The sequence below is a fragment of the Manis javanica genome, chromosome 10 (genome assembly GCF_040802235.1).
Source record: "Manis javanica isolate MJ-LG chromosome 10, MJ_LKY, whole genome shotgun sequence".
NCBI classification, from domain to species: Eukaryota; Metazoa; Chordata; class Mammalia; order Pholidota; family Manidae; genus Manis; species Manis javanica.
The window spans coordinates 42,282,228-42,306,983 of record NC_133165.1 but is presented as its reverse complement, the minus strand read 5'-3'; the positions used below and the strand labels follow the sequence as shown (position 1 = coordinate 42,306,983).

At 38.1% G+C, this 24,756-nt stretch overlaps 1 protein-coding gene and 1 long non-coding RNA gene across 10 annotated transcripts in view; both read left to right on the top strand.

Annotated features, from left to right (window-relative positions):
* The window catches only part of TPST1 (tyrosylprotein sulfotransferase 1), a 252,067-nt gene that overhangs the window by 171,309 nt on the left and 56,002 nt on the right, over positions 1-24,756 (top strand). The window lies entirely within an intron of this gene.
* LOC140844060 (uncharacterized) lies at positions 1,561-19,965 on the top strand. The gene is made up of 2 exons (XR_012122216.1): positions 1,561-17,459; positions 19,451-19,965. It is a non-coding gene; the product is annotated as an uncharacterized lncRNA (long non-coding RNA).

Here is a 24,756-nt window from a genome sequence, read left to right as displayed (position 1 = left end):
AAAATGGCCATCCTGCCTAAAGCAATATACAGATTTGATGCAATCCCTCTCAAATTACCAGTAACATTCTTCAATGAACTGGAACAAATAATTCAAAAATTCATATGGAAACACCAAAGACCCCGAACAGCCATAGCAATCCTGAAAAAGAAGAATAAAGTAGGGGGGATCTCACTCCCCAACTTCAAGCTCTACTACAAAGCCATAGTAATCAAGACAATTTGGTACTGGCACAAGAAAGAGCCACAGACCAGTGGAACAGATTAGAGACTCCAGAAATTAACCCAAACATATATGGTCAATTAATATTTGATAAAGGAGCCATGGACATACAATGGCAAAATGACAGTCTCTTCAACAGATGCTGCTGGCAAAACTGGACAGCTACATGTAGGAGAATGAAACTGGACCATTGTCTAACCCCATATACAAAGGTAAACTCAAAATGGATCAAAGACCTGAATGTAAGTCATGAAACCATTAAACTCTTGGAAAAAAACATAGGCAAAAACCTCTTAGACATAAACATGAGTGACCTCTTCTTGAACATATCTCCCCGGGCAAGGAAAACAACAGCAAAAATGAGCAAGTGGGACTACATTAAGCTGAAAAGCTTCTGTACAGCGAAAGACACCATCAATAGAACAAAAAGGAACCCTACAGTATGGGAGAATATATTTGAAAATGATACATCCGATAAAAGCTTGACGTCCAGAATATATAAAGAGCTCACACGCCTCAACAAACAAAAAACAAATAATCCAATTAAAAAATGGGCAGAGGAACTGAACAGACAGTTCTCTAAAAAAGAAATACAGATGGCCAACAGACACATGAAAAGATGCTCCACATCGCTAATTATCAGAGAAATGCAAATTAAAACTACAATGAGGTATCACCTCACACCAGTAAGGATGGCTGCCATCCAAAAGACAAACAACAACAAATGTTGGCGAGGCTGTGGAGAAAGGGGAACCCTCCTACACTGCTGGTGGGAATGTAAATTAGTTCAACCATTGTGGAAAGCAGTATGGAGGTTCATCAAAATGCTCAAAACAGACTTATCATTTGACCCAGGAACTCCACTCCTAGGAATTTACCCTAAGAACGCAGCAATCAAATTTGAGAAAGACAGATGCACCCCTATGTTTATCGCTGCACTATTTACAATAGCTAAGAATTGGAAGCAACCCAAATGTCCATCGGTAGATGAATGGATAAAGAAGATGTGGTACATATACACAATGGAATACTACTCAGCCATAAGAAGTGGAAAAATCCAACCATTTGCAGCAACATGTATGGAGCTGGAGAGTAATATGCTCAGTGAAATAAGCCAAGCGGAGAAAGAGAAATAGCAAATGATTTCACTCATCTGAGGAGTATAAGAACAAAGAAAAACTGAAGGAACAAAACAGCAGCGGAATCACAGAACCCAAGAATGGACTAACAGGTACCAAAGGGAAAGTGACTGGGGAGAATGGGTGGGTAGGGTGGGATAAGTGGGGTGGAACAACAAGGGGGGTATTAAGGTTAGCATGCATGGGGGGGTGGGAGAAAGAGTAGGGCGGTACAACACAGAGAAGACAAGTAGTGATTCTACAACATTGTGCTATGCTGATGGACTGTAAAGCGGTTTATAGGGGGGACCTGGTATAGGGGAGAGCCTAGTAAACATAATATTCTTCATGTAAGTGTAGTTCATAGGTAACAAAAAAAACGATTGAGAAGAGGGCTTACTCCCTGATAGGATAAAACTAACTGTAAATCAATGATTAATGCATGCTTTGAATATCCTTAATTTTGATCACTTAAAGGGTGTCAGATGATCAGCTATGGAGGTACACTTTTCTGATAATATTCCTTTCTCTTAAGAAAAAAAAGCAGTTCCTGGGTGGTGACCTCCGATGAGTTCTACACAGTGGTATAAAAGGAATATCAAAGTTTTGGGAAAGGGTCTGTTTGTGTTTCTCCAGAGGATTAAAGCCTAATTTGGCTACTCAGAAAATGAACTAAGATATGATATGAAGAACTTCAACATCAGCACTCTCTGGAAGAGTCATACCAGAAGATGATCATCAAAAAACCTCAACAAAGATCCCGGTGATGCTGCAGTTGTAGCTGCATTCATCCCACCGGTTCCTGGACTTACCATTGGAATGAAGAAGGAGATATCTAAGCTGGCCTGTGCATACAGCAAAACAACAAATTTGACTGGATCTATACTGTTGGAACTCAACCAAGAATTAGGAGAAGTGCAAGTTGCAGCACTCCAAGATCTTACAACTACAGACTATCTATTGTTAAAAGAACATATGGGATATGAACAGTCCACAGGAATGGGTTGTTTTAATTTGTCTGATTTCTCTCAGACTGTTTAAGTACAGTTGAACAATATCCATTATATCATAGACAAATTTTCACAAATGCCTAGGGTGCCTAAATGGTTTTCTTGGCTTCACTGGAGATGGCTGGTAATTATAGATCTGCTTTGGTTATGTAACTGTATTCCTATTATGTTAATGTGTGTGTGCAATTTAATTAGTAGTTTAAAACCTATACATGGTTAAGTTACTCTACAAGAAGATATGTCAAAGAAATATTCAATCTTCCCATGTTTTCTTCTGTCTGCTACTTCTATAGCTTTTCTTCTTTCTTCCTTATTACAACCCTTAAGTAGAATTCTTGCCTCATATGGAATTCACCGAGTATCATAATTCCTCCAAGTGGTAAAGATACCTCAGCACAAATGCTGGGCATAGAAGCTACAGGGCATAAATCTGCAAAGAGGTAAAAAGCTAACCTTTTCAAACAATATGGCTTCTCTCTCACTTACCAACTTTACATTTCCCTGTATGGCCCCGGAAGATGACTGGTTAGCCAGAGATGGGTAAGATTCCTCAAGGAAGGAAAACCTAAGACAGGCATAGTCGCAGGGAGGCCATCAGGTGAGAAATTGGGGATCAACAGAGGTGAGGCTTAGAACCTCACCCCCCTGTTTTGAGAGAAATCTTCTGCATCCGTGGATGAATTATTGCCCTTGTCTAGCTTGGATTAACACATAGTCTACAGGCACACACCTGATCATCTACATTTGCTCTCTTCTAACACTAAACTATATTTTCTACCTTTATCTTGCATCTACCTACCACTTCAGCATTTTATTAAAAATAATAATAATAATAATAAGGGAGAAATGTGGGATTCACATATAAATGAAGTATAAAAATCAAATGAATATTCATATTTGACCTGATTGTTTATAGTTCATAATGCGTGATCAACACCGAAAGTTTTTGTGATGACTGCCCTTGTACTGTTCACCATGTAAGAACTTACTCACTATGTAAGAACTTGTTTGTTATGCTTCAGAAGATTGGAGACTCATGAGAATTAGGCTTAGGGTGGATTAATGATTGTGCGTTGAGCATTGACTCCCCTATACAAAATTTTATTGTTGTTAACAACCATTTGATCAATAAATATGAGCGATGCCCTCTAAAAAAAAACAATAAAAAAAATTCTCAATCATAGTATAAGTTGGTCACAGGGATAGAAGTGCAGCATGGAAAATACAATGATCCTGTAATATCTTTCTATGTTCATGGATACTAACTGTACTAATTGGGGTCAGGATCTAATAATGTGGGTAACTGTTGAATCACTGCATTGTATACCTGAAACCAATATAATAATTGTGTATCAACTACACTTTAAGAAAAATGTTTACAAATTTAAAAAAAACAAAATTAGTCAAAGGGAGAAATAAAGTTTAAAAAATCCATTTATTGCTCACAAAATGCAGTTTTGGTCCATCTCTTTTTCCTGTTCTAGTAGAAGCAAAACCTGCCCTTCCCCTCACCTCACAGGTACAGATAAGCTCTCATTGCCCAGGTAATTACCCATTGATAAAGAGATGAACTTCTCTCTGCCCCCTGAGGAATGATGCAAATGCACTAAAGCCATACTTCTTTCCACCTCTAAATGCCTATTGATACGTAGATGTACTAAAGCCAGGTGAGATATTCTGGAAATACTACAATATTACCCACAGTAGCCCTGGCCAATATCTTGATTGTAGCCTTGTGAGATGCTAACCAGAAGAGCAGGAGAAGCTGTTCCTGGACTCCTGTCCCAGAGAAACTGTTAGGTAATAAGTATGCATTGTTTTAAGCTGCTAAGTTTGTAGTAATATTGTAGGGGCTTGTGATTTTCACTGATATCTGCAAAGAGCTACCTTTTGTTTTTTATAATACTTTGTTATATATCTTCCATTTCTTTCATTCCTGGTTGTATCTTTAGCATTTCTCTCTTACCTTTATTATTTCCTTCTTCTTAAGTTTATTCCTTTTTTCTAATAAATGCATTTAAAGCTATAAGTTTCCATCTAAACACTGCTCTTACAGCTGCATCTCACAAGTTTTGATGTGTTGTATCTTCTTTGTTATGTAGTTTAAAATACTTTCTAATTTCCCTTGTGATTTTGTCTTTGGCCTATAAATTACTTAGAAATATGTTGTTTAATTTCCAGATTGTTTGGTTTTTTCCTAGATAGGTGGTTAATTGCTGTTGAATTCTTATTTAATTCTGCTGTGGTAAGATAACACTTTGCATGATTTTTATCGTTTTAAATTTATTGAAACTTGCTTTGTAGACCTGCATCTGTTCTATCTTGGTGAATGTACAATGAGCCCATAAAAAGAATTTGTCCTCTGCATATGTTGTATACTGCCCTTAAATGTCCATTAGAAATTAAATTAAAACTGTGGATAGTGTGTTTTAAATCTTATATAACTTCATATTTTCATATATCCTGAATAGTATAAATACATCCTGTGTAGCCTCTGGGCTCCTTTATAATTCCTCTGGTGAATGTTTATGTTTCTTTTTTACTCAGCAGTCAATCTTGTTAGGCTGGATTATAATTTCTATTCCACCTTTCTCAGGCAGTGGTTCAAATACCAATTCATTTATCAAAGCAAAGCTTTTGCTAATCTGGTTTGGATTTTCCCTTTGCATATGTGACTCAGAAGCTAACCTGAGACTTTGCACCTTCATACATAGATTTGGGAGATCCTTTTCACCTGTTTAGGCTTGTGGGTAAAATTGTAACAATTTTAGAATATCTCTCCTGGCTTTAGTGAATTTGAATCATTCCTCAGGGGTGGAGAGAAGTTCATCTCTATATCAATGGGTAAGGGGGGCTTATCTGTGCCTGTGAGGTGAGGGGGAGGGCCGGTTTTGGTTTCTGCTGGAGCAGGAAAGAGAGAAACGGCCCCAGACTGCAGTTTGTGAGCAATGAATGGATTTTAAACTTCATTTCTCCCTTTGACTGATTTCAGTTTTTAGAGAAATTTTCTCCTGGGATTTCCTCTTCACAGACTTACAGGATTTTCCTCTGATTCTCTGTCTTACCCTAGCTCTTTTCTCTGCTTCCTCAGACCAGAAAAAAAGCAGCTTCTATGACAGTTTTAGTCACCTACACTGTGCTGTTTAGTGACTGGGACTGCAGAATACCTAACTCCAGAGATCTGCTCTGGGAGCACAAACTACATTTCATGGTGCTTCCATGATACACTTATGATTAGGGTGTTGGAAAGCTAAGACAGGAAAAATTCCTGAGAGACTGAGATTTGAGCCACTTTTGGAAAGCAGGGATCCATATCCAGCTGCTCAGGGACAAAAGAAAGGTGGGTAGTCTGAGAGACTGCCTAACGTGGAAGCCCTTAGCAAGAGGACTGCTAAAGGGGAAAGGATTGAACAGCGCTTTCTCAGGAGAAAGGACAGGTAGACAAAATTGTCCAGGTGCACTCTGCCCAGCAGGTTGGGAGCTTTCATGATCTTCAGGTGCTCCAGCTCCCTGGCTGGCTACACAGCTCCAAGGACCCCCTCCATGATACACAGCTAACTGTGCCTTTCTCCTGGCCAGCCCCATCTGGCTTACAAACTGGCAAACCCAACCCTGGTGTTAGGCCAGCCAGAGGGAAGATCTATCTACAGCAACTACAAATGCGAAGCAGAGAGGCTTATACCTGTGTGCTCGGCCCACTAGTTCAGGCAGTGGAGACAGGCATAGCAGTTGGGAAGCAGGGAACAGCTCTTTCCTCCCCCCAGGCACCAGTACCACTCCCCAGCGACTCCAACATTTCTTCAGCAGCTGAACAGCTCCACAGAGTAGAGCTTCTAGATACTAGAGGGCACCATATACAAATATGAAATGCCAAAGGAACCTGGTTTAAAGAAAAATTATGAATACAACTCCTGAGAAAGATTTAAATGACATCGACCTCATGAATCCTCCTGAAAGGGAGTTCAAAATAAAAACCATTAACATGCTCATGGAAGTACGGAAAGATATTTAAGAACTCAGGAATGAATTCTAGTCGGAGATGCAATCATTGAAGAGCACAATGGAGGGTATTAAAAGCAGATTGGATTTGGTGGAGGAGACAATAAATGAAATAGAAACTAGAGAAGAGGAATACGAAGAAGCTGTGGCACAGAGAGAAAAAAGGATCTCTAAGAATGAAAGAATATTGAGAGAACTGTATGAGCGATCCAAACACAACAATATTCACATTATAGGGATACCAGAAGAAGAGAGAGTAAAAGGGATAGAAAGTGTCTTTGAGGAGGTAATTGCTGAAAACTTCCCCAATCTGGGGAAGGACATAGTCTCTCAGGCCATGGAGGTGCACAGATCTGCCAACACAAGGGACCCAAGGAAGACAACACCAAGACACATAGTAATTAAAATGGCAAAGATCAGGGATAAGGACAGATTATTAAAAGCAGCCAGAGAGAGAAATAAGATCACATACAAAGAAAAGCCCATCAGGCTATCATCAGACTTCTCAGCAGAAACCTTACAGGCCAGATAGGAGTGGCATGATGTATTTACTGCCATGAAGCAGAAGGGCCTGAACCAAGATTACTTTATCCAGCAGGATTATCATTTAAATTTGAAGGAGGGATTAAACAATTTTCAGATAACCAAAAGCTGAGAGAATTTACCTCCCACAGACCATCTCTAGAGTGTATTTTGGAGGGACTGCTACAGATGGAAGTGTTCCTAAGGTTTAATACCTGTCTCCAGAGGTAGTAAAACCACAGTAAAAAAAAAGTAGAACAGCTAATTTCTAAGCAAATGCACAATTAAGTTACCTATCCCCAAAGTTCATCAAGGGGTAGAGAAAGAGTACAGAATATGATACCTAATGTATCATGAATGGAGGAGGAAGAAAAAGGCAAAAAAGAAAAAGAAAAGAACCTTTAGATTTTGCTTATAATAGCATATTAAGTGAGTAAAGTTAGACTCTTAGGTAAGAAGGTAGTTAACCTTGAACCTTTGGTAACCACGAACCTAAAGCCTGCAATGGCAATAAGTACATACCTATTCATAATCACTCTAAATATAAATGGTCTGAATGCACCAATCAAAAGACATAGAGTCACTGAATGGATAAAAAAACAAGACCCATCTATATGCTGCCTACAAGAGACTCACTTTAAACCCAAAGACATACACAGAATAAAAGTGAAGTGATGGGAAAACTTATTTTATGCAACTAATAGGGAGAAAAAAGCAGGAGTTGCAGAACTTGTATCAGACAAAATAGACTTCAAAACAAAGAAAGTCAGAAGAGACAAAGAAGGACATTACATAATGATAAAAGAGTCAATGGAACAAGAAGATATAACTGTTATTTATAAATATCTATGCTCCCAACACAGGAGCACATACATATCTGAAACAAATACTAACAGAATTAAAAGGGGAAGTAGAATGCAATGCATTCATTCTAAAAGACTTCAACATTCCACTCACTCTGAAGGACACAACAACCAGACAGAAAATAAGTAAGGAGACAGAGGCACTGAACAACACATTAGAACCAGATGGGTCTAACAGACATCTATAGAACTCTACATCCAAATGTAGCAGAATACACATTCTACTCAAGTGCAGATGGAAAATTTTCAAGAATAGACCATATACTAGGCCACAAAAAGAGCCTCAGTAAATTCAAAAAGATTGAAATTGTACCAACCAGTTTCTCAGACCACAAAGGTATGAAACAAGAAATAAATTATGCAAAGAAAATGAAAAATCCCACAAAGACATGGAGGCTTCACAACATGCTCCTAAATAACCAATGGATCAATGACCAAACAAAAACAGAGATCAAGGAATATATGGAGACAAATGACAGCAATAATTTAACATGGCAAAAGCGTGGGATGCAGCGAAGGCTGTGCTAAGAGGAAAGTATATTGCAATACAGGCCTACCTCAGGAAAGAAGAACAATCCCACATGAGCAGTCTAAACCCACAATTACTGAAACTAGAAGAAGAAGAACAAATGAGGTCCAAATTCAGTAGAAGGAGGGACATAAGAAAGAATAGAGCAGAAATAAACAAAATCGAGAAGAATGAAACAATAGAAAGAATCAATGAAATGAAGAGCTGCTTCTTCAAGAAAATAAGCAAAATAGATAAACCCCTAACCATACTTATCAAGGAAAAAGAGAGTCTGTTCACATAAACAGAATCAGAAATGGGAAAGGAAAAATCACTACAGACACCACAGGAATACAAAGAATTATTAGAGAATACTATGAAAAGTTACATTGTAACAAACTGGATAACCTAGAAAAAATGGACAATGTTCTAGAAAAATACAACCTTCCAAGGCTGACCCAGAAAGAAACAAAATCTGAACAGACCAATTACCAGCAATGAAGTTGAAATGGTAATCAAAAAGCTACCAAAGAACAAAAGTCCTGGACCAGATGGCTTCACTGCTGAATTTTATCAAACATTTAGTGACGACCTAATACCCATCCTTATTAAAGTTTTCCAAAGAGTAGAAGAAGAGGAAACACTTCCAAACTCATTCTATGAGGCCAGCATCCAAACCAGGCAAAGACATCACAAAAAAAAAGAAAATTAGAGACCAATATCCCTGATGAATACAGATGCAAAAATACTCAACCAAATAGTAGCAAACTGAAATCAAAAAGATCATCCATCATGATCAAGTACGATTTATTCCAGTAATGCAAGGATGGTACAACATTCAAAAATCCATCAACATCATCCACATCAACAAAAAGGATAGAAACTACATGATCATCTCCATATATGCTGAAAAAGCAAAGCATTTGACAAAATTCAACATCCGTTCATGATAAAAACTCTCAACAAAATGGGTATATAGGGCCATATTTGACAAACCCACAGTCAACATTATACTTAATAGCGAGAAACTGAATGCTTTTCCTTTAAGACTGGTAATAAGATAAGGATGCCCACTCACCCCACTTCTATTCTACATAGTACTGGAGGTCCTAGCCATGAAAATCAGACAACACAAAGAAATAAAAGGCATCCAGATTGACAAGGCATAACTTAAACTGTCCCTGTTTGCAGATGACATGATACTGTACATAAAAATCCCTAAAGAATCCACTCCAAAACTACCCTAGCTAATATCTGAATTCAACAAAGTTGCAGGATACAAAATTAATATGTAGGAATCTGTGGCATTCCTATGCACTAACAAAGAACTAGCAGAGAGAGAAATCAGGAAAACAATTCCATTCACAGCTGCATCAAAAAGAATAAAATACCTAGGAATAAACCTTATCCAAGGAAGTGAAACATCTATACTCTGAAAACTACAAGACACTCATGAGAGAAATTAAAGAAGATACCAATAGATGGAAACACATCCCGTGCTCATGGAAAGGGAGAATTAATATTGTCAAAATGGCCATCCTGCCTAAAGCAATCTACAGATTCAGTACAATTCCTATCGAAATACCAACAGCATCCTTCAACAAACTAGAGAAAATCATTCTAAAATTCATATGGAACCAGTGAAGACTCAGAATAGCCAAGGCAATCCTGAGAAGGAAGAATAAAGCTGGGGGGATTATGCTCCCCACCTTCAAGCTCTATTACAAAACTATATTAATCAAGACAGTTTGGTACTGGCACAATAACAAACCCATAGACCAGTGGAGCAGACTATAGAGAGCCCTGATATAAACCCAACTGTATATGGTCAATTAATACATGATAAAGGAGCCATGGACATACAATTGGGAAATAACAGCTTCTTCAACAGCTGGTGTTGGCAAAACTGGACAGCTACATGCAAGAGAATGAAACTGGATTATTGTTTAACCCCATACACAAAAGTAAACTTAAAATGGATCAAAGACCCAAATGTAAATCATGAAACCACAAAACTCTTAGAATACAACATAGGCAAAAAACTCCTGAATATAAGCATGAGTAACTTCTTCCTGAACACATCTTGAGCAAGGGAAACAAAAGCAAAAATGAACTCACGGGAGTAAATCAAACTAAAAAGTTTCTGTATGGCAAAGGACACCATGAACAGAACAAAAATGCATCCTAGAGTATGGGAAAATATATTTGTAAATGAAATATCTGTCAGGGGGTTAACATCCAAACTATATAAAGAACTTAGATGCCTCAACACCCAAAAAGCAAATAACCTGATTAACAAATGGGCGGAGGATATGAAGAGATAGTACTCCAAAGAAGAAATTCAGATGGCCAACAGACACATGTAAAGATGCTCCACATCACTAATCATCACGGAAATGCAAATTAAAACCACAATGAGATATCACCTCACACCAGTAAGGATCACCACCATCCAAAAGACAGACAAATGCTGGCAAGGATGAGGAGAAAGGGGAACCCTCTTACACTGCTGGTGGGAATGTAAGCTAGTTCAACCATTGTGGAAAGCAGTATGGAGGTTCCTTAAAAAACTAAAAGTAGAAATACCATTTGACCTGGGAATCCCACTCCTTGGAATGTACCCAAAGAATACAACTTCTCAGATTGAAAAAGACATATGCACCCCTATGTTTATCGCATGACTTTTTACAATAGCCAAGATATGGAAGCAACCTAAGTGTCCATAAGTAGATGAATGGATAAAGAAAAAGTGGTATGTATACACAATGGAATACTGTTCAGCCATAACAAAGAAACAAATCCTTCCATTTGCAGCAACATGGATGGAGCTGGTGGACATTATGCTCAGTGAAATAAGCCAGGTGGAGAAAGACAAATGCCAAGTGATTCCCCTCATTTGTGGAGTAAAACAATGATGCAAAACTGAAGGAACAAAATAGCAGCAGAGTCAGAGACTCCAAGAAGGTACTAGTGGTTACCAAAGGGAAGGGGTGTGGGAGGGCAGGTGGGGAGGTAGGGAGAAGGGAATTGAGGGGTATTATGTTTAGTACACATGGTGTGGGCGATCACAGGGAAAACAGTGTAGCACAGAGAAAGCAAATAGTGATGGACAGTGACTGCATTGGGGTTTGGTTTGTGACTTGATAGTATGGATAAATGTAGTAACCACATTGTTTTTTCATGTGAAACCTTCATAAGAGTATATATCAATAGTACCTTAACAAAAAAAATTTAAAGAAAGAAAGATACAGTGGGTAAAGCATTCTGTGAAAGAAAAGATGCTGGTTTTGACAAAAATGTTGTGGTCAGGGAAGATAAATTTATGTCTAGAGTTGTAGGCAGTAGAAGAAAGGATAGCCCCTTCCTTGGTAAAGTGGTTCAGTGTCATCATCCTGCTCTACCAGTCCACATGGGAGCAGTTCCTTATGAGGGAATTAGTGTTGGTCTTTGCTCATTGCAGGTTGGACCCTCTACTGTCTGTTACCAGATCAACCTAGGCAGACCTTTGTCACTAAGCAAATGCATAACCTTCATTCCTACCAGTGTCACTACCTTGCTCAGGATCCCTTTGAGCAAGGAAATCAATGGCTGGTGAAGGAGGCTGCTGACATCCGCAGAATGAATTTTTTTGTTCACATAATTATTAAGGGCCTCTTCTGCTGAGATTGTCTTTTGGTAATCATTTACACAAGAAAACAAGTGTTCTAATTCTCTGACATGCTCAGGAAAAATTTGGCAAACCTATTTTTCGTATCTTGTCAACAAGTTTTCCAACCTTGTTCTTTCTAAATTTCTGACTTACCAACCAAATCATTAGCTACCAATCACAAATCAGTATGGATCCATATATCTAGCTATCTCTCCTTCCAGACAGAATATTCAGTCATAAACAGTGTTTGAAGTTCATGATGAAGTGCATGGTGACTTAATAGTTATTGGTAAAATGTCCAGTCCTTACCAGGTACCAGTAGCAAGCCAGAGATCTCTTTCAAAAGGAGAATAATGATCTCTAGAAGTTAGCATAGCTATTCTCTAAAATCCTCGGGGTATTGTGATTCCTTTATAGGGGCCTGCCAAAAATCCTTCACACAGCACTGTTTCCCACATACACTTCAAACCCCATTGACTCTCTTGAATCATATGGCCCCAGAGGCAAAGTAGCATAGCGGGCATCTTGGACCTATTTCAGAGTCTTCTCTTGCCTTGGGCCCCACTCAAAATATCACCTTGATGCATTATTTGGTAAGTGTGTAGGAGCAGTATACCTAAATGAAGTATATGTTGTTTCTAAAATTCAAAGATGCCCTTTAGATATTAAGTCTCTCTCTTAATGGAAGGAAATAGTGGATGTAGCAACTTGTTCTTGAAGGTGATATCTCAACATATCTTAGATTGCTGGATTCTTAGAAATTTTCAGAGGTGACAGGCCACTGAAGTTTTTCAGGGTTAATTTTCCACTCTCTGACAAATGTTTCTTAATAAAGTAGATAGGTTATTCTTATTTAACTAGGTCCAATCAGCATGTCATTGGTGTAATGAATCAGTGTGCTATCTTGTGCAACAGTGAGATGGTCAGGATCCCTGTAGATTATGACAGAATGCTAGAAAGCTGATGGAGCCCTTTGGTAAGATACTACTTTGGGTGGTGTTTAACTAACAGCTATAAAGAAGTATTTGCTGCATTAGTAGCTACATACTAGATATTAGGACCTATGTAACTAGTAAAGTTAACACACCAGCAGGTATAATAGGAGTCACTGCTTCACTAAGTATCCCCCTATATTTTTCAAGTTTTTGTTGGTGGCTCTAATCTCTGCAGTCTTTCTAGGAATCTCTGTATTGCTTTTTGTTTAATACTTTGATAGGGAGAAACAGCTCTAATATAACCCCTAAGCTTCAGTAGGCTACCTGTCTTAGTCCTAGGAACACCATGATCAGTTAGCCACCGCCAAAGATCTCTACTGGTCACACACCCTGTTTTCCCACTCTACTTCTGCACATGGTTATAAGGTGTAACCGTTTGCCCCGTTTCTAGTAGTTATGTGCCACCACTTGGTGCCTGACACTGAGACCTTTTCTTTCCCCCATGAGTTCAGGGAGTCCGTTTCATTGTTCCCCACTGTTATTTCTAGGCTGCAGAAGAAAAGTACTAAAGAACCTTTTCAATGGTTCTGTTGCACCCTTTGCTGATAATTTCTCAAAGATTTGGTGAAGGAGTGAGTTCTTTGGAGCCTCCTGGGGTATAGTTAGGGGGTAGATGAGCAGATCAGTTGTACATATTAAGTGCATCCTAGTGTTCCTTATTTTTTCTTTTTAGTTTTAGTATAGCTGACATACAATGCTATGTTAGTTTTAGGTGTAAACATAGTGATTTGGCATTTATGTACATCATGAAATGCTCACCATAAATGTAGTTACCATCTGTCACCATCACTAAGTTATTAGACTATTATTGACTATATTTCCTATCTTGTATTTCACATCCCCATGATTTTTTTATTTTATAATGGGAAGTTTGTACCTCTTAATCCCTTCACATATTTTGACCACCTTTGCCCCCTGGCAACCACTCTGTATTTATGAGTCTGTTTCTATTTTTTGTTTGTTTTGTTTTTTATATTCCATGTGTAAGTGAAAATTGTATGATATTTGTCTTTCTCTGTCTGACTCATTCCACTTAACAAAGTACCGTCTAAGTCCATCCATGTTATTATAAACAGCAAGATTTCATTCTTTTTTATGGCTGAGTAATAGTCCAGCATGTGTGTGTGTGTGTGTGTGTGTGTGTGTGTGTGTGTGTGTGTGTGTGTAATATAGTGATACAGTACTGTTCGTATACATGTATTTGTGTATATATACTGCAGCTGTCCTGGTGGCAGGGATAGCTCCTGGCGCTACTGGCTGAGAGGTCTGGCTGCAGCTCCTGATGGCTAGTAAATTGGGTTAGGGCTCCCCTTCCTCACCCCAAGAGGCCTAGCCTCTGTTGCAAATGTGTTGGTGGGTGGATTGGTCCTACCCCCTCCCTCCTGCCCCAGAGCAGGGGTCTCTTTGGAGGTGCACTGATCCCGGTTGGGCTGCCCATGGGATATGGCAGGGAAGTAGTCATTTGGGTGGGGGGTGCCAGTCCCAAGCAGGTGTGTCCAGCTGGTGGAGCAGGACTGGAGCTGCTTTGGTGTGGTGCTAGGTGGGGTAGGCAGGCTGGTGAGACCATCTGTAGGGGAGTGCCTGGCAGGGGCAGTGGTGCTGCCAAGGTAGGTGGAGAGTGCCAGAACTGGCTCTCACCAGCATCTGGCCAGCTAGACTGAGGGATGTCAAGAAAAATGGCGCCCATGAGCACTTCTTGTTTTGGAGAAAGTTCCTATAGTTTTCTGCCTCTATGGCACATACCCTAAAATTAGTCAGTAAATCCTCTTCATTTATAACCCAGGTGCTTTCCAAACTGCTGCCTCTCTGTTCAGTTGAAGTGAGTGCTAATGTATGCTGGCCCTTTAAGAGCAATCTTAGTTTCCTATAGCCCTTTGGCTCTCCTGAAGTTAAGCCCTGCTGATTTTCAAGTTCCTAGAATTAAGCATCACTGATTTTTAAAGCCAGGCATTGTGGTGGCTTGTCTTCCCAAGGAGATCCGCACAGCGGGGGGTGCCTTATGTGGGACCTTTGATCTAGCTCCTCTAGGAGAACTCCTGCATCTGTGACATTCCTCCTGCTTGTATGTCACCTCACTGGGGGTTTGGTTCCCTCCCAAGTCTCTGGCCTTCCTACCCTTCTTGATGTGGCTTTCTCTTTATATCTTTATCTGTATAAGAGCTGTTCTGCTGGCCTTCAGTTGTTTTCAGAGTGAGATATGCTCTATGTAGTTGCAGTCTTGAATGTCTTTGGGAGGAGATGAGCTGAGTATCCTCCTCCACCATCTTCCCAAGCTCCCAGCTCCCTCTCCTTATTTTCTAAGCTTTTGAATAACTTTTCTTTACAGTATGTCAAGGAAGTTCTGGCATCTTAACTTCATTAGTATAGGCCACTGTTGGCTCTAGGTTTTTAGTCAAGAAGAAATTGTTAGTGTTATTCCCAAGTACTGAAGCTAACACATATCCAAAATCTGATGAATGTACCTATATTGGTAAATTTGGGTCCATTCAATATTATATTTCTTCTACTCTGGTCTAACATTCTTAGGGCTCCTATACTTTATCTAGTTTTGCAGATACAAAAGGGCAAAATCTTGCACTGCTTGTGGCATGTATAGAACCTCTTCTTGGGTCAGATGTTGTGTTCATGTCTCTGGGGCATGCAAGGATTTAAGTCTAGTTTAAAAGCAATAAACATGAGTGGGTGGGTCAGTATCCTCCTACCAGGTGACTACCTCAGGAGAGGTCATTAAAAGTTGGTTCTTTTGGCAAGACGATGTCAACTTTTTCAGACAGAGAGAAGACTCTGTTGGCAAGGATGACCAAGTGTTCTGGTCTGCCTAGGACTGAGTTTCCTGAGATGTGAAACTTGCAGTGCTAAAACTGGAGCAGTCTTGGGCAAGCTGGGAAGGTTGGTCATCTTGTAGGTATGTTAGATTGTTACCTGGAATTCTCTCTCTTGTATGGTTCTAAGATAGAGTTGGTTCATAGAGGAAATTGTGTGAGATTTGAGAGGTGAAATTAAAGCAGTGGTCATCTCTTCCTGGAGGTCTTCACAGGCAGACACATGACAGACAGAATTGCTTGGTAGTGTCTTGCTTGTCCTTGCTCTTCTCCGTTCCACATCCAGCTCTTCCATCTGAGTGCTGGCCCTGATGGCTCACAGTGGCTCCAGGTTCACCATCACACAATTGACAGCTGACCCACAGAGGTGATAGCTACACAAAGGCAGTAGCTCCCTATAGACTTATCCATAAGCTCTCTTAAGCTCTCATAGTGGCTTTACTCCTTTGACTAAATGCTGATTGATAAATAAGTCTCAGTGAAGTTTTCATCAAAATCTTCCCAAATATCTTCATCCTAATTTTCAAGGTGTCAGTCTTTCAGTCAATGCCTTAATGTTATTATGATACTCTACATGGCTGTGAATTCAATTAATTTATTTTCATCCACCTGCAGGATCATACGTGGGGCTTTGTTTTCAGAAATCGTGGTCCAATGGCTGTAAGTGGTAAGGACATTCAGAGCATCCTTAGAAGCTTTCTTATTTCAGGACTTGTTGTGAATTTAAATCCCTCAGTTTATCATTTCTTTTTTCCAAGTTCTCCAGCATGAGCAACTCACAGTACTCACAGTCCTCTATTCTTTTATATTCTATTTCTTGTTGCCTTCCGTTACAGCAGTTACTTGTTTACCCAAAGCCTCATATTTTATGGGCATGTGATTAAGGTGATAAATTAAGTAACTGTTTTATCTCATTTACTGTGGATTGCTATTGTCCCATTGACCACCTTTGGATCTAATCAAATAAGTAACAGTTTTAGCTAGGGAAGCCACTGTGTTTGCCACACCCTCCCAAGAATAATGATTTGTTTCTGCCTATCAAGTCTCATATGAGTTCCTCACATTGGCAGACTCTATCTAACCTGGAACCATGTAGGGAAGGGGATTCTGGGAAACATAATTCCCAGCCTTTGACAGGAGAAATGGTGATATTGAGTTGACAACAGTCTAGCATGATGAACCCTCTGAGTGTCACAGCAGATTGATTCAGGAGTGGGAATCTGAATTAACCCAGGTAAATGGGGGTCCTTCCTAGAATTTTTGAATTGGTACCAAGGAAAGAAGAGTGATTCCTCTCTGATAGTGAGGACCACATGATGTAAGGCATGGAAACTGTTAGACAGTGCTGATTATCTGTTCCTTTTTCCCTGTTGGTAGAACTCTCTCTTAAAAAAATTAGCCAAAAATTTCTGATACAAATTTTTCCAGACTCTTGTTGGTGGGATTACCAAGTAGCCAATTATTTCTAGACAATGCTATATAAGGAGATGTCTGCAAGGGGTTTTCTGGGAAACATTTAACTTTCTGAGAAAACAAAGAATCATATGAAAAGAGCTCACTCCTCCCTTCTTGCTTTTGAACATTGCTATGGGAGAACATCATGCTTGCCTCTGTTGTAGCCCCCTTGAGATTATAAGAGAAGATATCACTGATACTCTGAAGATGGCAGAAGAAGGAAAGAGCCTGGGCCCTTGATTTCTCAGCTACTGAGCCTGGTTCAGGACTGACCATCCACCTCATCTATGAACTTCGTATGTGTTTGAACTACTTTTAACCAGTTACTCCATTACTTATGTCTTAGCTGCTAATGGGATCCTGTTCCTCAATGTGTGGAGGAAATAAAGCCAACCCATTGAGAGTAGTAGAGTCTGGAGACCAAGAAAGAGTCTGGTACTTTTGAAGTCCTGGTTCTAGTTGTCTATGAAGATCATCTTCAACTCTGCCCTGCCACAGTTATGTGAGATATCCTAGTGCACTTCCAGGAAAAATTCCCCCTTTTGACTACGTTATTTTAATTGGGCTTCTGGACTATAGTAGGAATATTCCAGGTAATGCTATACTGGGTGAATTTAAACCATGATATACTGGGTGATTCACCATGATGAATCTTTAGCTATTCCTCTTTTCCTTTATTTTTTATACTCAAACTTTAGCTGTTTTATTTAAAGGAATACTTATCCCAGTCTCTTAAAATTTGTATAGGCCTTCAGAACAATAACTGTAGAATTAAATTCAGTCTCTCCATTTGGCTTTTTTTTTTTCCCAAGTATTTTGCCTTGATTTTGAAAGCCCTCAGAATTATTTCCTTCAGGCGTTCTATAAATATATAAGGGGGTTCAGAGTGATAAATTTTACCATCCCTCAGAATACTCAGTCTAGTTTCAATGTATCATTTTGAGGCTTGAATTATTAAACAGGTAATTACTAAACAATTGCTCAGGGTATAACACCTTCTACTGGCTTCAAGGGAAACAAAGACCTGGCTTGTATCCAGGAGGAGGATTTAGGTAATTGGAGAGAAAAGACATGACATAGAAAAAATGGGGCAATAAGATGACAAAAATTTTCCACTGGGTTTTAAAGGGATAAACTGGTTTTAGAAACAGGGATTTGTTCACAGGGTCAGTCTAAAAGTATGAGATGACTCCAAGGGAATAGACACAGAAAGATTGTGCCCTTTGACTCATCCTTCAAAGTGAAATCTTTCTTATCCTCTGTCACCATTTGGGTACTACCATTCATAAATGTGTCCTAATAATTTGTGCCTCCTGCCAGAAATCCTCTTGGAGGTAATGAGCTTCATGCATTCACATTTGCTGTGTAAAGCAGGTCTTCCTCTTCTTTTAGTCACCTACATCAGATGTGAAAGGAGCCCCTTTGTTGTGTGTACAAGCACGTATTCCTTACTTGTGCCATTCATAATTTAATACAGTTGAATTGTCTTCTTTAACAACTGTGATTTCACAGAGGCCTGTGGGGAATCCAGCCTCTTAAACTAAGGAAGCAGATTCCAAGATTCCTCTCATCTTTCCCTTTCTGCCTTCTTTAGAGAGACTGCCTTTTGAGAGCGAGAGAACACTTGCCACTAAGAGGTTTGGTTGGGTAGCTATTTACAGTTTCCCTTGGAATTTTAAAGAAAGAAATCAGTTTTCCTTATGTTGATAAATACCTATTCTGGACACTCATAAATGATTGTACTAAATAGTAATATCCAACTCTTGGAAAACCCAGTATTATAAATGAAAATAAAATAAAGCAGAATAATTAGAAGTAAAATTTTCCCTGTCCTTTTATTCAGGGGAAAATGGGAGAAGATGCTTTTAGGTTAACTTGGTATCTATCATATTACCAGTGCCTGAAATAGCTTCTTTCAGTTAGTTGTTGTTTTTTTTGTTCTGAAGTTCCATAAAGATACCCTAGTAAAAAGGAACATCACTATAAAATAAATATATTTTTTAAAAACCTCTATGCTAAAGAATGGGAAATTTTTCCATTAAGTTTATCATTGATTGCACTGAGGACCACATTTGTTATCACTTCCTTAAACCGAAGATTACCAGTGACTACAAAGAAGGGGAACAAAGCTTTGACTTACCTTTACTAATTACCATCCCTAATTCCAGATTGGAGGGGCTGCCCAAACTAGAAAATCAAGAAGTCAGAGTTGTTAGCTGGTCTGCTAAAAATCCTAACCCTGTCATCTCCCTTCTTTCTATATCCACTCTTTCTGTATGTACTCAAGTCATAGCTCCAAGAAAACAACATATCTGGAGTAGAAGGGGCAGAACTGATGCTGCAAAGAAATCAAACTAATGACATAGCACATTTGGGATGCTCTTCTAGAATCTACACTGAAAGGACAGAGATGAAAATGATAGGTAAGAGAAAATTATACATATAAAAGAAAAAAATTGAGATTTAACCAATGAAGAACAGAAACCTCCAAAGGAGAAAGCAAAAGAAATGGAACAGAAGCGTTAATCAAACTTGTCCTTGTAAAAAAGCTTCCCAGGCAGAAAATGGCCTGAAGAATAAAAGAGCTCACCGTATTCTAAGGAACATTATGAAAAACTGTTTGTACATGTTTTGGTGGTAGTTTTTAAATTTCAAGGATCCTGAAAAAACCTACATATATCAAGGCAGGAAAAAAAAATGAGTTACCTACAAAGAAACAAAAATTATGCTAACTGCATAATACTCTTTTGCAGTATTAAATGTTTCAAAGTGATGGAGCAGTGCTTTTTTTTTTTTTTTTTTCTACATCATGATTTCTTTTTTTTATTCAACGTCTCTTCAAAATGCAATATAGCAAAATATGCCAGTGAGATTTTTCCACCCCCAAGGTATATTTCTTATGTGGGCACATGATTTTTTTTTCCTAAGAAAACCTATTGTAACAAAATCAAAATTACAAAATGACTATAACTTACAATGTTTACATGCCACTTTACCTATAGATCTTCAATAATGCCTGGAGGCTGGACTTGCTTTACATGGCAAACATGCTGATTTAAAAACTCACAGTTTATGACTTGATCATTAACTGTTTTGATTGTTATGTTTCCTTTTTAAACCTTGTTCATACCCATTAGGCATTTCTATATTGTAATAGTGTGAGTGCAGTTTGGGCTCTTTTTTTCCCCTGTTGCCTAATATTGTGTAAGGCAGAATTAAAAATGATAAAAACAGGTCATTTTATGTAATCTGAGGAATTCTATATTGGAAGCTATTACATTCAAAAGGCTTATTAAAAGTATAATAATGTGCTAAATTTATGTAAGAAGGAACAGGAAAAGTTAAATGCACAGTATTAGGATACCGTGATAGTATTTCTACCATGTAGATACTATAGATGCAAATAACCTCAAGGGTATAGAGAGTTGTGAAATATAGTTAAATAATTATGAAGTGATGAGTTTGGACTTTTTATTACCTTTTGCTTTTTACATAATGTATTTAATCATAAGTTTATATAATTAAATGTTTAATAATGACTGTTTCACAACTGGCTCATAAAATTTCTGGAAATTTAACAATGGGCTCTCATCTGTTTTGTGCTGGCTCCTTATCTGCCCAGTGTCTCTAAATAAATAAGCCTCTTTGTTAACAGCCTGGTGTTTAAAATACAAGAATTCTCATTTTATCCCAGGAGTTGGGGTAGGGAAGTGTGGATGAACTGCTGTCCCACGTCCTAAGCAGCTCTGGCCAGGTGAGGGCCTGACTTCAAGGGAATAATTCACTTACAGAGAATTTCATTGTGAGAGATTTCATTGAAGGCTGTGGGTTTCTCGAGAGCCTTTTTTGCTGTTCTGGCCAGGTCACTGCTGTCTTGGCATAACCTCGGGAGACTCATTTTCCTCTCATATGCAGAGAGACTTAGTGAAAAATGGAATAGGCTACATTACTGGGGTGATAAAACCCTGCCCACTCCCAATCCTTTCCTGCCTCTTCTTTTTTTTCCTTTCCTGTTTTTTTTTTTTTTTTTTTGTTTGGTTATTTTTTTTTTTTTTTTTTGAGAGGGCATCTCTCATATTTATTGATCAAATGGTTGTTAACAACAATAAAATTCAGTATAGGGGGGTCAATGCTCAATGTACAATCATTAATCCATCTCAAGCCTAATTCTCGTCAGTCTCCAATCTTCTGAAGCATAACGAACAAGTTCTTACATGGTGAACGAATTCTTACAGAGTGAATAAATTCTTACATGGTGAACAGTACAAGGGCATTCATCACAGAAACTTTCGGTTTTGATCATGCAATATGACCTATAAACCATCAGGTCAAATATGAATATTCATTTGATTTTTGTACTTGATTTATATGTTGATCCCACATTTCTCCTATTATTATTATTATTTTTATTTTTAATAAAATGCTGAAGTGGTAGGTAGATGCAAGATAAAGGTAGAAAACATAGTTTAGTGCTGTAAGAAGGCAAATGTAGATGATCAGATGATCAGGTGTGTGCCTATGGACTAAGTATTAATCCAGGCTAGACAAGGGCAGCAAGACATCCACGGATGCAGAAGATTTCTCTCAAAGCAGGGGGGGTGAGGTTCTGAGCCTCACCTCTGTTGATCCCCAAATTCTCACCTGATGGCCCCCCTGCGACTGTGCCTGTCTTAGGTTGTTCCTCCCTTGAGGAATCTTACCCGTCTCTGGCTAACCAGTCATCTTCCGGGGCCATACAGGGAAATGTAAAGTTGGTAAGTGAGAGAGAAGCCATATTGTTTGCAAAGGTTAGCTTTTTACTTCTTTGCAGATTTATGCCCTGTGGCTTCTATGCCCAGCACTTGTCTCGAGGTATCTTTACCACCTGGAGGAATTATGATACTCGGTAAATTCGATATGAGGCACGAATTCTATTTAAGGTTTGTAATTAGGAAGGAAGAAGAAAAGCTATAGATGTAGCATATGAAGGAAACTTGGGAGGATTGATTATTTCTTTGACATATCTTCTTGTATAGTACCTTAAGTATGTATAGGTTTTAAACTACTAACTAATTTGCACACACATATTAACATAATAGGAATACGGTGACATAAACAAAGCAAATCTATAATTACCAGCCATCTCCAGTGAAGCCAAGAAAACCATTTAGGCACCCTAGGCATTTGTGAAAATTTATCTATGATATGATGGATATTTTCCAACTGTACTTGAACCATCAGACAAATTAAAGCAGCCCATTTCTGGGATCTGTTCACATCCCATATGTTCTTTTAACCATAGATAGTCTATAGTCATGAGATTTTGGGGTGCTACAACTTGCACCCCTGATGGAGCAGTGCTTTTTAACTTACGTGTACTTTACAGTGTCTTTGAACTTCCTGAAATAATAAGCAAACTTAGGTGTATTGATGCAAAGATTTTCTTAGAAATAGAACCTATATCTTTCAATTTTCAAAGCAAAATTGGTAATGGAGCAATATCTGTGCTCTTTTTCTTTTGAAGTAATTTAAAATTACAGAAAAGTTGAAAGAGTAATATAGAGAACTAATGTATATCCTTTCCCAGATTCACTAATTTTTAACATTTAACCATAATGTTCTCCCCTCACCTGTTACTCCCCAACTGCCTTCCCTCTCTCTCTCTGTGTATCTGAATGTATAAATTGTATTTGTCAGATTTACTTTTATCATTTTCTCATTTTATATACACACTATATTGGTATTATATTACTTATTATAATTTGAGAATTGGTTGCATGCATCATGCCCCTTTGCTTTTAATAGTTCCTAAAAATAGGAATATTTTCTTACGTAACTATAGTAGTTATCAAATTCAGAAAATTTCATCTTGATGCAATACTTTTAAGTAATTTGTAGTCTGTTTATCAGTGTTGTCAATTATTCCAATAATGTACTTCCTAGCTTTTCCCCCTACTGATTTAGTCTAAGATTACATATTATATTTAGTTTCATGTTCTTTTAGTTTCCTGTAACAGTTCCTCATAATGTTCTCTATCATAACGTTGACATTTTTTAAGAATTCAAACAAGTTTTTTTTTTTGTTATCATTTATCTACAATTACATGAAGAACATTATGTTTACTAGGCTCCCCCCTTCACCAAACCCCATTACAGTCACTTCAGACAAGTTATTTTATGTAGTGTTGCTCACTTTGGATTTCAGCATGATGAAATCAGGCTATATAGTCTAAGCCAGAAACTAGGTTTATAGTATTGTTTCATTCCTAAGGAATCACATCTGGAGGCATATGATGTCATCTGTCCATCATTGGTAATATTGATTTTTATCTCTTTGTAAAGGTGTTTCCAGCATCTCTTCTCCATATTTACTGTGTACTAGACATATTTCTCCCTTCCAATTATAAAGCAACTTTACGCTTTCAGACTGCAAGTATCTTGCTTTTCATCAGACTTTACACCTTAGATTTAGCATCCACTGTTGGTTCTTGCCCATACCAGTCTTTATTATGACAGTTTCAAAATGCTGATTTTTCCAACTCTGTTGCTCTCTTAGTTTTACAATATTTTAATGGAGAATGATCATTGTCACAAAATTCTGCATCCGATTGTATGTGTTAATGGTAGTGACAGGAAGCAGGTGGCGCACTTGAAGGAGTTTAGCTGACAAGATCTTATTGTAGAGATGATTTAACTGAGGTGTGGCCATGGTTAAGCAATCAACAAGGAATGGTGAAGTACCAGGAACCGGCATCTAAGAGAAACCATTAGGACGACCCTTAGGTTGGAGAGGCAAAGGGAAGGAGCCCTGCTCTGGTCAGTGAAATCCTGGAGTCCTAGAAGAGGAGGCATGTTTAGGTGCTGTGGCTCTAGAGGAAGCAGACAGTGGCAACACACAGCCAAGCCAATGGATTTGTCTGTTTCTCCCTGATGTTGTCAAATTTGTACCTTATTAAAAGCTTATAAATTTAGAATCATTGCCATTTCCTGGCAAATTGAATATTTTACCATAATCTAAAGATACTATCACTAAAAATACTTTTTGTCTTAAAGTTAGGGTTGCCAGATAAAATACAGGATGCCCAGTTAAATTTGAATTTCAGATAAATAATGAGTAACTTTTTAGTATAAGCATGCCCTAAATAATTTTAAAAATTATTCATTGTTTATCAGAAATACAAATTTAATAGCCCTGGATTTTGTTTATTTTCACTTAAGTTGGCAACCTTATCTTAAAACTACTTTGTTTAGTACTAACATAGCTACTCCTACTTCTCTGGGTTATAATTTCCCTATTCTAGCTTTTCTATTTTGTAAATTTCTACCTTTCTAAATCTTTGTTTTAATAGTTTATTAAATCTAATCTGGTCTGTGTCTTTTTTCTAGCAGGCTTTTACATTTATTAGGATTACTAACATAATGTCCTTATTTTTTTAGACTATATTTTCAGGTTATCATTGTGGTTTTCTTTATTTCTCCTTTTAGGTCTCTCAGTTTTTGCTTTAGCTATTTTGAGGCTAGTATATTAAAATATGCAAATTTAGAATTGTTATATCTTTCCAGTGAATTTAACCCATAACCATTTTGAAATGTCTCTCTTGATCTCTCAGTAGT